We start from the raw sequence: 14,118 nt of genomic DNA on the forward strand, positions 1-14,118 counted from the left end.
TCCAGACCCGCAGAGTGAGCCTGTCTTGGTCACACGCTGGATTAACCTTTAAGCTTATTTATTAACCCCGGGTCAGCCGCCCTCCCCACACGCACATCTTCTGCCTTGAAAGGGGCCCTCGAAGCTCCGTGGTTGGGGAGGGTTTTCCCAGCTAGGTTCCAAGGGTGGCCCGCCAATGTCACGGGCTGCTGAGTCACTCGGCCCCGAGATTACCAAGGGTTCCTGGACACCTGCCACATGTGCTGGCTCCACACACAGGCCTCACTTTGCACTTACGGGGACCCGATGACAAACTCTGAAACCGGACACAGGTATGCCTGTAGGACCTTGTCTGATCCAGCCTCCAACCCTGGAACAGAGCCGGAGCCCCTGATGTTCTGAAGAGGGGGGGGTCTCATCTGCCCAAGCCCGCAAGCTGATGGGCACTGTCCCACCCGGGCACACCCACCCCCAGCACCTTCCGCCTGGGATGGCATGAATTCCTGGCCAGTGAGACACCAGGTAGGAGGGCCTGCAGCCTGGCCGGCCCAGCACCGAGACTCAGGCCTGCGTGGGCATAGCACCTCCCTGAGAGACCACAGGACTCTTCTCCTGGTGGGGTTCCCAGGGGTCTGCACATCACCCACAGTATGGCAGCAAGGGTGTCGCAGGGAGCTGTGGCTTCCCTCTCCCCTTACTACTCAAAGTGTGGTCCATGGACCAGCAGCAACAGCATCACCCGGGAACTTGTAGAAATGCAGAATCTCAGGCACCACCCAGACCTCCCGGGTCAGAATCTGCATTTGCCAAGATCCCCGAGGATTTTGTGTGCCTGTTCAATTGCAAGGGGCGCTGCCTTAGACCGTTCTCCTCCACCAGCCACTGCTGATCCAACCCTTCCACCTCCTCAAAGGGACTTTCTAAGAGGGGCTTTGTTGTTATTCACACCACTGCCTCCTCATCGAAACATCATCTCTTCAGGAACGGGATCTTACCTCATCTTTAAACTGTCCAGCGCCCAAGCCTGCCTGTGCATGGGAGGCGCATGCTGGGTGTTTGCTGCGTGGAGGGAGCGTTGTCAGGAAGTTTGCCGAGTGCCCCCTTGTCAACTTCATTCTCTGCCGGCACAGAGGGCAGGGCAATGGAACCTGCTGCCCCCGCCAGCGTTGGGCCCATAGAGACAGACACCTGGGGACATGTGTTCCCCACCCCCCTTTCCCGTTCTGCCCCCGGTGGCAAGTAGACCCCAAACTCTCCTCTACATTGTCAACCCAGCTACAGAGGGACCTCACTCAGCCACAGGCTCTGCAGCTATGGAGCCTGCTGTTAAGGAACCTGCTGGGCGCCATCGCCCAGGGGATGCAGGGGCCCCGAGGCCCTGCTTCACCTGGGTCTCCTGAGCTCTGTACCTGGTTTCCCGGGGTATGAAGGTGGGTTTAGGGTACAAGATAATCTGCAGAGCACTCATTTATCTCCCCCTCCCCAAATTCAGGTGGATTGAGAGAGATGACAAAAGGCAAAGGAGGAAAGGAATACACGTAAGATATAAAGATCATGGGGCAGGTGGACAAGGAGACCCCCCCAGGCAGAGGGACCCACCACCCAACACAGGAGGAAGAAGAGGAGCTTTTGCAGGGGTTCAATAGCACCAGGTGGGAGGCTGTGGGGGAACGGAAGAGGATTTGGGTAATTAACAGAAGGGGCATCAGCAAAGTAGTCATGCCAGCCCCCCTCCCTACCTCCCCTTAGCCACCGACTCCAGTGTTTGCCCAGGGTCAAAGCCTCAAGTACAGATAAAAGGGGTTCAGAAACTGGGGGCTAGGCCCACAGAACAAGGGCAGCACCCCAGCAATGTAAGGGTCCCACATCGGAGTGGAGCCCTTTATTCAGAAATTCATGTCCACTCGCTCCACCTGGCTACGGGACTTGACTGCTAGCCCCCACCTCAAAGGACCATGGTCAGGGCTCCTGCAGTCAGAGATGTCACTCACAGCTAGGTGGCAGGAATTCCCACTTGGCCTGAGGAAAGATGTTCCAGCAACCAACGATTTTGTCCAGACACCCCACTTCTTCAAACATGAATGGAGAACCAGGAAACACCGACACTTAGGAATTCCAGTGCACTGAGAGAGATACACAAGATCAACAAACAGAAGAACCAACTCAGTAGGTAAGTGAAGTAATGCAGTAAACAGAAGAAAAATCTAAAGTAATTATAGCTTATATTGTCAGAGAAATTTAAGAAGACATCTGTTTTTTAAAAAAGGAAAAGGAAACATTCTCAGCATTTTGGAAATTGCAAACATGACTGACAAATTCTGAAACTGTCAATGAATGGGTTGAACAGTGAAGTGGATGCAGTGACCTGGGAGTTCCTGATAAGGGAATTTCCCAGAATACAGTGCAAAAGGACAAAGAGATGAAAAATACTTACAAAAAGTTACAAGTCATGGAAATTAGGCTTTTTGACATCTAATAGAGGTTGGAGAAAACATTGAACATAGGATTTGAAATAATAGAAAAAATTAGAGGGAAAAACATCTCTGAGCTGAGTGGTTTAGACTGCTGAGCAGGTATAACAAAAAAATGGCACACACTTGGTGAAAGTCTAAGCTCCAAGAATAGAGATGGGTTTACACATTAAGTTCCCACCACGACTCATGCAGTATATAGTCACCTACGCCATTATTTCAATCACAAATCTTTACTGAGGACCTGAGCACTGTGCCAATTACAGGTATCCCCACTTCTCAAAAGTTCACTTTACGCCAGTTCACTTTTACAAAGAGTTACATTAGCACCTGTTTTCATTAATTGAAAGAAATCTGAAGAGGACTTCCACTTTTACGGAAACAAGAGAAAATAGAGATCAGTATTTGTTCTGCAGCAAGCCCTTATAAAGGCGGTGCCACACCCTGGGCAGCGGGAGTGGCCCTGCCAAGTTCCTTCCCCAGGAACTACACCCAGCATCTCATAGTTTCATAGGAACGCTCTACTTTTGGATAGTGGGGGAAACCTGTACTATGGACGTAAAGGTGAAAAAAAAAGCTTCTGGTCTGGGGGAACAGACCCGAAGCCAGGCAGCTAGGACAGAGGTGCATCCCACAGTGGTTAAGAACACGGGGGCTCTGCAGTGCTAATCCAGCTCCACCTTTTCCCAGTTCAGTGACTTCAGGCAAGTGACTTTAACCTCTCCGTGCCTCAGTTTCCTTCTCTGCAAAATGGGAATTCTAATAGCACTTCCTGTCCCGTAGGTCGTGTTGAGGCCATAAGTAAAGCACTTAGAACAGTGACTTGCACGTAGTACAAGTGAGCACCATATATATATTTGATAAGGACATAAAGGCAGTGATAAATGCTAATGATCGGGGATATGGAAGCACAAAGAAGGTGGCTGACCCTCCTTGTGGGATCCTGGAGCCCTGAAGGCAAGTGGGAGTTGCTCTAAGGCGGTTTCGGGCCCAGGTTCACTTAAGCAAGCGCCGCTGCCTCTTCCCTGGGACTGGGAAGCACAGTGGGGCCCTGGGCTTGTCCTATCCTGTCTGGGTGACGCTGACGAGCATGGCAGTAGCACCAGTGCCTGAAGGAAGCAGCCCTGGCGCTCGGGATGCTTCACATCTCATCAGAGAGCTCCGCTCGTCCACAACCTGATTTCTTTTTAGCACATCACAGTTCCTCAGCCCCAAGGCCAAGGGCCAGGGCCAATCTGTGGGCAAGGAGGGCCCTGAGAGATGAAGAAAGTGGGGGAGGTGGGCTGTTATATTCATCTGGAATCGTGGCAAGGCAGGGGGCCGTGGGGTGGGCTGCCTCTCGGACTCTCAGTGGAAACACAAAGAGAAGCAGAGCATCCAGGGCACAGGTGGCCAAGAGAAGAGGCTTTAGGCCAAGTGCTACCCCCCAGGGCCTGTCCTCAGGGATATGGGGTGCTGGGGACGTGCTACCTCTGGGCAGGATCTCCAGAGGTGGGGAGGCTTGAATCCGGATCTCTGCGAGGCCCCAGGAGGAAGACAAACACTGGTTGACTTGAAAATTCTCTTCTCCTGGAGGGTTCTGCTTCCTGCTTCTGGAACGATGAATACAGAAGGCAAATGCGGCTCCAGGGGCTGGGCTTGTGGTCAGGGGACATGCAGCCCAGGCTCTGAGGCTCAGGGGTAGCCCAGGGACAGGTGGGTCCCATGATGCACAGATGACCAGTGGCCCCCTGTCAGCTCCCCCACGGTGGCCTTAGGTCACTGATTGCAGCCCTCCAGGGCTTACAATGCTGGCAGACCACGACCTGGAGCCCAGGGGAAGAGCTAAACCCCCAGAGCCTGTCCCGAGACCGAGGACAGGATTTCCTGGTCCACGGGGACTCCAGCACCTCTGGGCTTTCTCTGTGACCTCCAAGGAGTTTCCTTGCCCTGTGATTTTGTCACCAGGACCTTGATCCTTTTTCCCCCTAGGGTCCCACTCACTGTCTTCCATGTCTTGGATGCTATCTGGTAGTGGAAGAAGTTTCAAGAAGGAGAAAAGACCCCAGACTGGCCATACCAGGAAGGGTGCAGTAGATGACGTGCAGGACAGAGGTAAAACGCCTCCTGTGACCTTTAGGACCCAGGCCAGCAGACACCTGGTCCACTCCCCTGCGGTGGGAAGTCGGAACATCCTCCAACACTCCCATCCTGGAGGGGAGCCTGCTGGTGCCCATTTTATGCTTCAGCAACCAGCGCTCCCCTAACTCTGCCCTGGAAGGGCAATGACCACCACTCTCAGTGCTGTCAGCTTTCCCTGACCAGGGGACACCAGCCAAGGCAGCAGTGACTGTAGTCTAAAGAGAGGATTTCCACCCCAAACCCTTCGTGTCTCCCTCAGTCCCCAAAACACAGGGGCCCCAGTGCACCTCTGTAGTAAAGGACGATGCAGCCCCAAGAGGCTCCGAGGCAGGCGGCCATGGCAAAGACCTGGCAAAAGGCCTGCGTTTCTGCAGAGCACCCTCTGCCCTAAAACGCCTTTGAAAAGACTACCTGGGAATCAAATTGCTGTGCTGACATTGAGCTGCTGAGCATGAGGGCTAGGAAGCCAGGACCCCATGAGAGTTCACAGCGCTGACTCTGGAGCCAACCAAACTGGGTTCAAATCCCAGCTCTGACCGCTGGACAGTTAGCTAACCTCACCGTGCCTCAGTTTCCTCCTCTGTAAAATGGGGACAGTAGTACTGATCACATAGGGTGTGAGGATGAAATGAGATAATATTATATTAGTAAAGCACTTAGAATAGTGCATAGCCACACAGAAAAGCAATGTACATATTTAATAAAGAAATACTTGTTCCAGGTTTTCAAAATCTTCAAGGCCCAGGTTTAGGTCACCAAAAAAAGTCCAAGACAAAGACACAGTAATAAAATGAGTTTCTGACGCAGCAGGCGTTCATCATCTTGCTTCAGAGCACTGTTTTTTCAAAATTCCATCATTTAGGACTTCCCTGGTTGCTCAGTGGTTAAGAATCCGCCTGCCAGTGCAGGGGACACAGGTTCGAGCCCTGGTCCGGGAAGATCCCACATGCCGCGGAGCAACTAAGCCGGTGCACCACAACTACTGAGCCTGCGCTCTAGAGCCCGCGAGCCACAACTACTGAAGGCCCCGCGCCTAGAGCCCGTGCTCCGCAACAGGAGAAGCCACCTCAGTGAGAAGCCCGCGCACCTCAACGAAGACCCAAGGCAGCCAAAAATAAATAAATTTATATAAAAAAACTTCTGTCACTTACATGTCTTCCTGACTTCTGTCACATCCTCAGTTCCCTTGTTTATTATTAATAAATGATAAACTATTATTTATTCATGCTTTTCTTTCAGTCAACAGACTTCTAAATAATTTATCTTCTGCGGGATGTTTGTCAACTACCATAACTGGAAAACCAGTATCACTTGTCATAAACAGAAGGAAACTGTAAAAACAGATCCTGTGGAAACAAAACCAACAGTATGATGTTCTAGCTGGATCCCTTTGCCTGCCAAGGGCTCTGAGCTTTCTCTTTGTTTTTAAGAATAAAGCATCAGCAAGGGTTAAGGAGATTCTCCCGTCAGCCAATCGGGGGCGGAAAGAGAAGTGACCAGGGAATCAACTTCTTTCCCTGTGAAGGCACGCATTTCCCCCTCCTGGGACACCGCCTAGAATGACCCCCTGCCCCTCCGGGCGTGCGCCCGCATCGAGGAGTGAGCATTTGGGGGCGGTGCTTTCACGGTCGCCATGGCCAGATGCGCGCGGGCGGTGACCCAGAACAGGTGAGGCGGGAGGGGAGGGGCGGCCGCAGCTCAGGGCTGGGTTTGTCTAACGTGTGCCCTCTGGCGGCTGTTGCCTTTGGCCGGGAAGAGCACGTGCGCCTGGGGTCTCGGTGGAGGATCTGCTAAAACAGCCGGGCTCCCTCCCGGGACCCGCTGGACACCCCAGGATAGGAAGTCATTGAGCGCGCATCAGGGGGTGGGGCGGTGCCCGCTCCGCCCCGCCCTTTTCCTCCGGTCACCTCGTGGCCATGGCAAGCTTGGGGCAGACCTCTGGTGCCCAGACGCCCTAGGCCTCCCTCCCGGAGACTCCTCGCCGCTCCCAGCATACGTCAACCTGGCTCTGCCCTTGGCATCACAAGCCGTCCTTTCCCTCTAAGCAGGACCGAAAGACATGAACCGCTACCGTTAGCCAGCCCGAAGAGGTGGGGGCGGGGGAACTGAGGCCCCGAACGCAGCAGCCGCTGCCCAGGCGATGGCGCCCCCCGGCCCTGCGCACCCACCTGGGCGCCCAGGTAGTTGCGAGCTCGCTGGCTCCGCCCAGGAGCAGGTCCAGCGTCCGCGCGACGCAGCGGCGGGTTTGCTGGCGGCGGATCTGCAGGCGGCGCGTGCACTTCGCCAAGCAGCGCAGGGACTGGGCCTGTCGCGCCCCACAGCCTGCAGGGCCCCGGGGGGCGGCCAGACCTGCGGGCGGGTGCCGAGAATCCGCCTGGCACGGCGGCCTCAGGGTTCCCCAGCACCACCGACCGCACAAAAAGGGAGGAGCCGCGCACCAGGCAAGCCCAGGGCACCGTGGATCGGGGGATCGCGAGAGGCTGAATGTACAAACCGACCAAGGCCAGACCACATACAAAAATAGAACACTGAGCGAGCCGCAGCAAACCAGCCCGGGGGAGCCAAACCTCAACTTCTGCAGCATCAACCCCCAAAGGCCAGAACTCGGTAGGTAACTACCAGCTGCCCTAATTTTTTCTCTGCTCCAACTTAAGACCTACCAGAGAAAGCCAAATCTGCTCCCCTGACCAATCACGTGGGCTGCCTCCCTTCTAATCTGCCCACCTCCAGCTTCCCCACGCTGACAACCTCCAATCCTGGCACACCTGACGCCTCCCGTTTCCCACTATGAAGCACCTGTGGTGGGAAGCAGATGGTGTGAGACATAGCAGCAAGAGCTCGAGGGCCCCCAGGTCTGTGCCCTGGATGGTGGCCCTGGGGTCCCCCCCCCCATGGTCCTCATCCCTGGGAGCAGACAGAGCGCTTGGGATGAACTCTACACGCACTCATTCGTTCATTCATTCATTCAACAGACATTTCCTGAGCGCCTGTTGTGTAAGGAACGGCCCGAGGACACGCCCCTAAAGCCCTGCCTCATAGGGGCTCCACTCCAGCAGAGGAAGAGAGACAGCAATCAACGCGCAAATATATTAATAGAAATGGAGGACAGAGGATGATATAGCAGAAGGGGATAGAGCGGGGAGGGGAATTCCTGTCACTCAGGTGACGGAAAGCCTCTCTGAGGGGTAGCTGTGGCCTTCGTCCTCTTTGTTTAGGACGACTCTGGAGAACTAGGGGTCTCTACCCCTCTGCGGGCTGTGCGGCAGCCCCTCTCCCCTCCCCTAGTGCTGGCGGCCATCTCCCTGCCGCTGTCCAGGACAGCAGTGCTGTGCACGTTGCTTTGCAGCCCCCATCAGCAGCGTGCTTTGTTCCTGAGGCTCCGGAAGGACAGACGGGAAGCCAGCATCAACCCACAGGGACAAGGAGAGCATGTGAGGCTGCAGCCTCCTCTAGAACCGGGTGCTTTTGGGGACCCCAAGGTTGGCTCAGGGCTGTGAGCAGGGGCAATGCAAGACACAGCAAAATACCAGGCCGGATGTGGGTTTGAGGTCTCACTGTCTGTAAGAAAAGGAATATGGCTCAGCTTTGGAAAGAGAGAGCTGGGTGGAATCTCGCTTTGTCACCGTGTGACATGGGGCCAATTATTTAACCTCTTTACTAAGCCTCACTTTCAGCACCTGGAAACTGAGATGCAAATAGTAGCCCTCTCACAGGGCTGTCGTGAGGTTTCCATGAGATAATCTATGTGAAGCCCAGAGCACAGAGCCTGGCGCCAGAAAACCCCTAATAACAGGGCCTGTGTTAACCTGGCATCCAGCAAGCCCAGGGGCTTAAGGGGTGGGCATTGTTTGTTTCCTACGAGGAAACCGAGGCTGGAGAGCTTAACATGGCCCCATGAAGACTTGGAGCAGGGCACTGTGGGTCCTTTTCCAGCTCACTTCCCGACCTGTCCAGGGATCTGTCCTGTTCTGGATAGCAGCCCCCAAAGAAGGCTCTGGTTCCGCCTCTCCCACCTGCACTCGGCTTTCCAAGTATTTGTCTATGCGTGTATAAATATGTATTTTTTCTTCTTTTTTACACAAATCGTAGCCCCTCGCCATTTCCACTACCAATAATTCTTGGAACTCATTCCATATCCGTACATATAGAGCTTCCTGATTCTTCTTTAAGCCCGAGTGATACCCCATTGTATGGATGTATGCAGTTTATTTCCCACAGGTGAGTACATTGGTAGGTAAATTCCCAGATGAGTGGCCAACTTGGAGGCGTGTGTGTTTGTAATTCTGAAGCTGTCACTGTTGTAATAGATGACCTGCCTCCCTCCCCATCAGTGGTGCCTGCTTTCACACTGTGGATCTTGGCCAACATGATGGGGGGAAACTGGTATTTCAGTGTCTTTTAACACATGTCCTGCTTACAATGAGTGAGCATCTTTCACATGTCCGACAGCCATTTGTAGTTCATTTCTGTGAGTCTCATCTGCCCAGCCCTTCTCCTCCCCCAATTAGGCTGTTAGTCATTTTCTTGTTGATTTGTACATGCTCTTTATATTTTAGGGAAATTAGCCTTTGTCTGTGATGTGAGTTACAGATATTCTCCCCAGGCTGTCATTCAGAGCAGCACTTCTAACCTTTCTGCTAGAGACCATACCCTGTGCTCTTTTTTTAAAAATTCCACCATTATTGAGTTATAAGAGTTCTTTATATTTTCTGGATATAGTCCTTTGCCCAATATATGTATTGTGAATATGTATTCTCCTCTGTGTAAACACAGACTAAAAACAAAAGACTAAAGTCTTTTCATTAAAAAAAAAAAAATCCCCCAGCATCTAGCTTAGTTCTTTGCCTATGGTAGAAAATCAACAAATGTTTGACGATTAGATTAGTGATGCAAAAACATTCTTTATTCATCACCTTCATTAAATAAAAAAGTTTAAATCTTATTCTCACCATTTCATGTTTATTTAGTTATAACTATATACTTAGACTCCTAATATATTAAAGATAATATAAAAGATAATCAAGAAATGGAAATTTAAAAGAATGAGCTAAAAATAAATACAAATGGGAGTTCTGACATTTCTTCCCTTACCCCCACAGATTGTCTGGTGCCTCTCCCAGAAGCATGCCACCCACTTTGGAGATCTCTGGATCACACATTGTTTCCTGTGAACTTCAGCTTAACTGTGATGTGAATTGGTGTGGCCTCTGGGGTTCGTTGTGAAATGTTTTGACTTGTCTCCCCTGATCTAACACCAGGCATCTCTGAGCTGTCACCGAAACCAGACCACACCTGCCAGGAATACAGGAAGGGGGGTGGAGATGGTGAGGTGCAGGAGATGCCAGTCTGGGATGCAGTAGCGCTGGGCCCCCAGCAATCTGAGGCCCACCGGTAGTGATAGGTGATGATGGCCCCCCCTGTGGTTCAGGACCAGTTTGCAATCCACTCCACACGGTGAGGAAGCCCGCAGAGGAGCCTGCCTTAGGGACAAGTGGGCAAAGAAAGGGACCCACAGCGAGGACCCAGGGTGTGCTGCCTGCAGACTTACAGAGAGGCCTTGAGGTCGTTATCATGCCAGCCACACCCACTGACATGGTGCCACTGTCAAGCTTGGGAACCCTGTACCAATGACTGGGGCAGGTGCCAAGACGTTCTCCACTAAATGGTGAGATGTCAGCAGCTCGCTGGGGAAGAGGATGGACTGAAACCTCCCCAGGCCCCCCACTCTGTCCAAGGATCAGCAAGGGCCATGGGGCCCCTGAGAAGAGTTGTGGCATCACGGGGAGCCACAGGCAAGGACGTGCTCGGAGCAGGTGTACCAGTTTCCTCTTGCTGCTGTGACAGTGACCACCAACGTGGTGGCTTAAAACCACACCATGGGCTTCCCTGGTGGCGCAGTGGTTGAGAGTCCGCCTGCCGATGCAGGGGACGCAGGTTCGTTCCCCGGTCCAGGAAGATCCCACGTGCCGCAGAGCGGCTGGTCCTGTGAGCCATGGCCGCTGAGCCTGCGCGTCCGGAGCCTGTGCTCCGCAACGGGAGAGGCCGCAACAGTGAGAGGCCCGCGTACCACAAAACAAAAAACAAAAAACCCACACCATTTCTTCTCTGACAGAAGAAATGTCTCCTCTCGTGGGGAGAATCTGGCTGCTCGCCTTTTCCAGTCTCCAGAGCTGTATTCCTTGCGCTCGGGAGCACAACCACCTGCTTCAGTGCGCTCATCGTCACCTCCTTTCATCAAATCTCCCTCTGCCTCTCTTACAAGGACACTTGTGATCATATTTAGGACCCACCCGGATAATCCAGGATAATATTCCTTAATCTCAAAAACCTTAATTCCATTGCATCTGCAAAGTGTCTTTTGCCATATAAGGTAACATTTGCAGGTTCCAGAGGTTAGGACCTGGATATCTTTGGGGGGCATTATCCTGCCCACCACAGAGGGCAACGCCAAGCAGACAAGAGGCTTCGAAGACCAGAGGGTGTCGGGGGTGTCCAAGCTCACTTCTCACAGAGGCTGTGAGGCACAGGGCCTGGGACTTCCAGTGACCGCCCCCCACCCATGTCTCTGCAGTAGCCCAATGGCTGCTTTGGGGAGTATCTCCAAGTTGGGGATGGGGAGAGGAAGGAGGGAGCCTGGATCCGGGGCTCACATCACCCACCCATGGGCACCACCTGCCAGACCTATTGCCCCACTGGTCCAGGATGATGGCTGGACAGGTGGCTGCCGAGTCATCCTCCCTCCAGCCTCCTTCTGGTCCCAATCCAAGTATTTTTCTGACGTTTTCGAGGACAGCTTTTGGTCAGAGAAAAGGCTTTTCAGAAATACTTTGTTTTTTAAGCCCTAATTCTTCTCTGAGCTTTTAAGTACAATGTACAAATCTTATCCTATGAATATATCCAGCCAATTTTAACAATCATTTTTAAGGCGAACTTTGATGAATGTTTGTAGCATTTACCTACTTAGTTAATTAAACTCCTTTAAACATTTTACGCTGCAATCGAAGTGTATTATATTCCATTTTCTAAGTTTTTCAATTATCTGACTAATAAATCTTCCCAAGTCCTTAAGTGATCCTTATCAATCAGATCCATTAAACCTATAAATACGGTGATTTTTAAATATTCAAAAACTGTTTACCAATGTAGTAAGACTTCAACTTACAATCACAGGCCGAAACCAATGACTCAAGAGCACATTTAAAATTAGAATCACAAGTCTGACGTTAACACTCAAATCTGCCCAATTTGCTTAGACTTTCTAAGTTCTGAAAATGCCAAAGATACAAAGTAGATTTCTGAGCTTAACACGAAAAGATAAATGCTATAGTTTTGATTTACTTCATCATCACTATACTCAATTCTAAATTTCCCTGGGTTAAAAGTGTTCCCCAAACCGACCTGGGGTTTCCTTCTCAAGCACATCCTTCTCAGCTGGATGTGGGTTCTCAACCTGCAGATGTAGGGTGAGTCAATTCTTTTTTTAAAAAATAAATTTATTTATTTTTGGCTGCGTTGGGTCTTCGTTGCTGCGCGTGGGCTTTCTCTGACTGCGGCAAGCAGGGGCTACTCTTCGTTGCCGTGCACAGTCTTATTGCGGTGGCTTCTCTTGTTGCAGAGCATGGGCTCTAGGCATGCGGGCTCAGTAGTTGTGGCTCTCGGGCTTAGTTGCTCCGGGGCATGTGGGATCTTCCCAGACCAGGGCTCAAACCCGTGTGCCCTGCATTGGCAGGCAGATTCTTTTTTTTAAATTAATTTTTAATTTAATTTTATTTTTGGCTGTGTTGGGTCTTTGTTGCTGCGTGCGGGCTTTTTCTAGTTGCTGCGAGCGGGGTCTACTCTCTGTTGCGGTGAGTGGGCTTCTCATTGCAGTGGCTTCTCTTGTTGCGGAGCACGGGCTCTAGGCACTCAGGCTTCATTAGTTGTGGCATGCAGGCTCAGTAGTTGTGGCTCACGGGTTCTAGAACACAGGCTCAGGAGTTGTGGCGTATGGGCTTAGCTGCTCCACAGCATGTGGGATCTTCCCGGACCAGGGCTCGAACCTGTGTCCCCTGCATTGGCAGGCGGATTCTTAACCACTGCACCACCGGGGAAGTCCCGAGAGAAGGAATTTTTTAAAAATAGAACAACAAACTTGAGTTCGGGAGGGAAATAGTTGAAGCTGTCCAGTTAGTTGAATCAAGCCATTTTCGACACTTTTGCATAAAAAAATTTCCCTACATTGAGATTCCTTTGAGTTTATAAATTTCTCTTGGAAAATGTAAAGGATCTTTAAGGGTCAATTCTTTGGGCTATTTCTTACTTAAATTCCTCTCAATAGCCCATCTAAAGGCAGAGACCCACTAGGATGGGACTTGATTGGGGTTGAGGAAAGTTGATCTTTGATCAGGGACGGTTCATACAGCTGGAACATTAAGGAATGAGACAAGGTGCTGGAGTTCTCAGGATGCAGGACAGGAAATGGGGAGCAAATTTATAGATTGGAGGTTCCAGTGACCTCCTTCTAGGACTTCCAAGTTGTGACCTCATGGATTCAGCCTATTCCCTTTCCAGGGCCTGAAGGGGTGGGGAAAAGTAAACAGGTAAGTATAGATAAGTCTTACAGGTAAATCCCAGAAGGTGGGAGGAAAGGATTGGAAGAGTTGGTGGGAGAATGGCCCCGACCCAGGCCACTATGGTGGACACCCTCAGGTGGCAGTGTATATATGCTTAGAAAACATTGTGACCCATATTGTCCCATGGGTTTCTCTTCCTTTCTCCAGCTACCTCTTCGGATATAGCCAGGGTGATTTTCAATCTTAATCATCACAAACTCAGAAAATGTACCTGCGGGTCCCAGAGCACATGCGATTTGAGTGTCCACCAGTTTGATCACAGAACAATCCTTTAGGTCATTCTGACTCCAGTGATCGAACTGCCGTCTAAGTAACTCAGCAGGAGGTTGAGCCCCATCTTCCCCTGGAGCAGGCAGGTTGACGTCGTCCACAAAGACAACCCGAGAACAGAAAGAGAAGAGGTATCGGAAAATAGTAACATCTGCACACAGTGTCCTATTGGGCAAACAAGGTTCAGGCAAAGAATTAAATTACCTTCTTGTTGAGAAAATAGGTGGGAAGTGATGGTTTCTTTTCCAATCAAGAATACTGTCCCTTTGCATCCATGCTTTTAAGAAATAGGGAGACATTCTCATTACCAACCTTCATAGGTTAATAGTTTAGGATTCCTTAACCCTCTCACACAATTTATTTCTCAATATATCTTGTCTTTTTCCCTTGTACAACGTCAATACGTTAAAACAGATGAGAAAGGTGTGATTTCAAAATGAGCACAACTTTTGAGTGGTGAGGGTGAGAAGGGTTTCTTTGCAGAGGAACACAGATGAGTTAGTGGATAGCTGGGCTGTTAAAAGGCCTAGATGAGCAAGCAGCCGACTCTGCTGAAGGTAAATAATTCCCCAGATGAATATTCTAATTTTAATTAGAATTATTCTAATTTTAATTGCTTTGAATGTCAAGTTGTCCAATGCAGATACAAATATGACGACCATTTT

The sequence above is a fragment of the Delphinapterus leucas genome, chromosome 7 (assembly GCF_059928025.1).
Source record: "Delphinapterus leucas isolate spDelLeu-1000000601 "Yukka" chromosome 7, BTC_Dleu_Yukka2, whole genome shotgun sequence".
Lineage (NCBI taxonomy): Eukaryota > Metazoa > Chordata > Mammalia > Artiodactyla > Monodontidae > Delphinapterus > Delphinapterus leucas.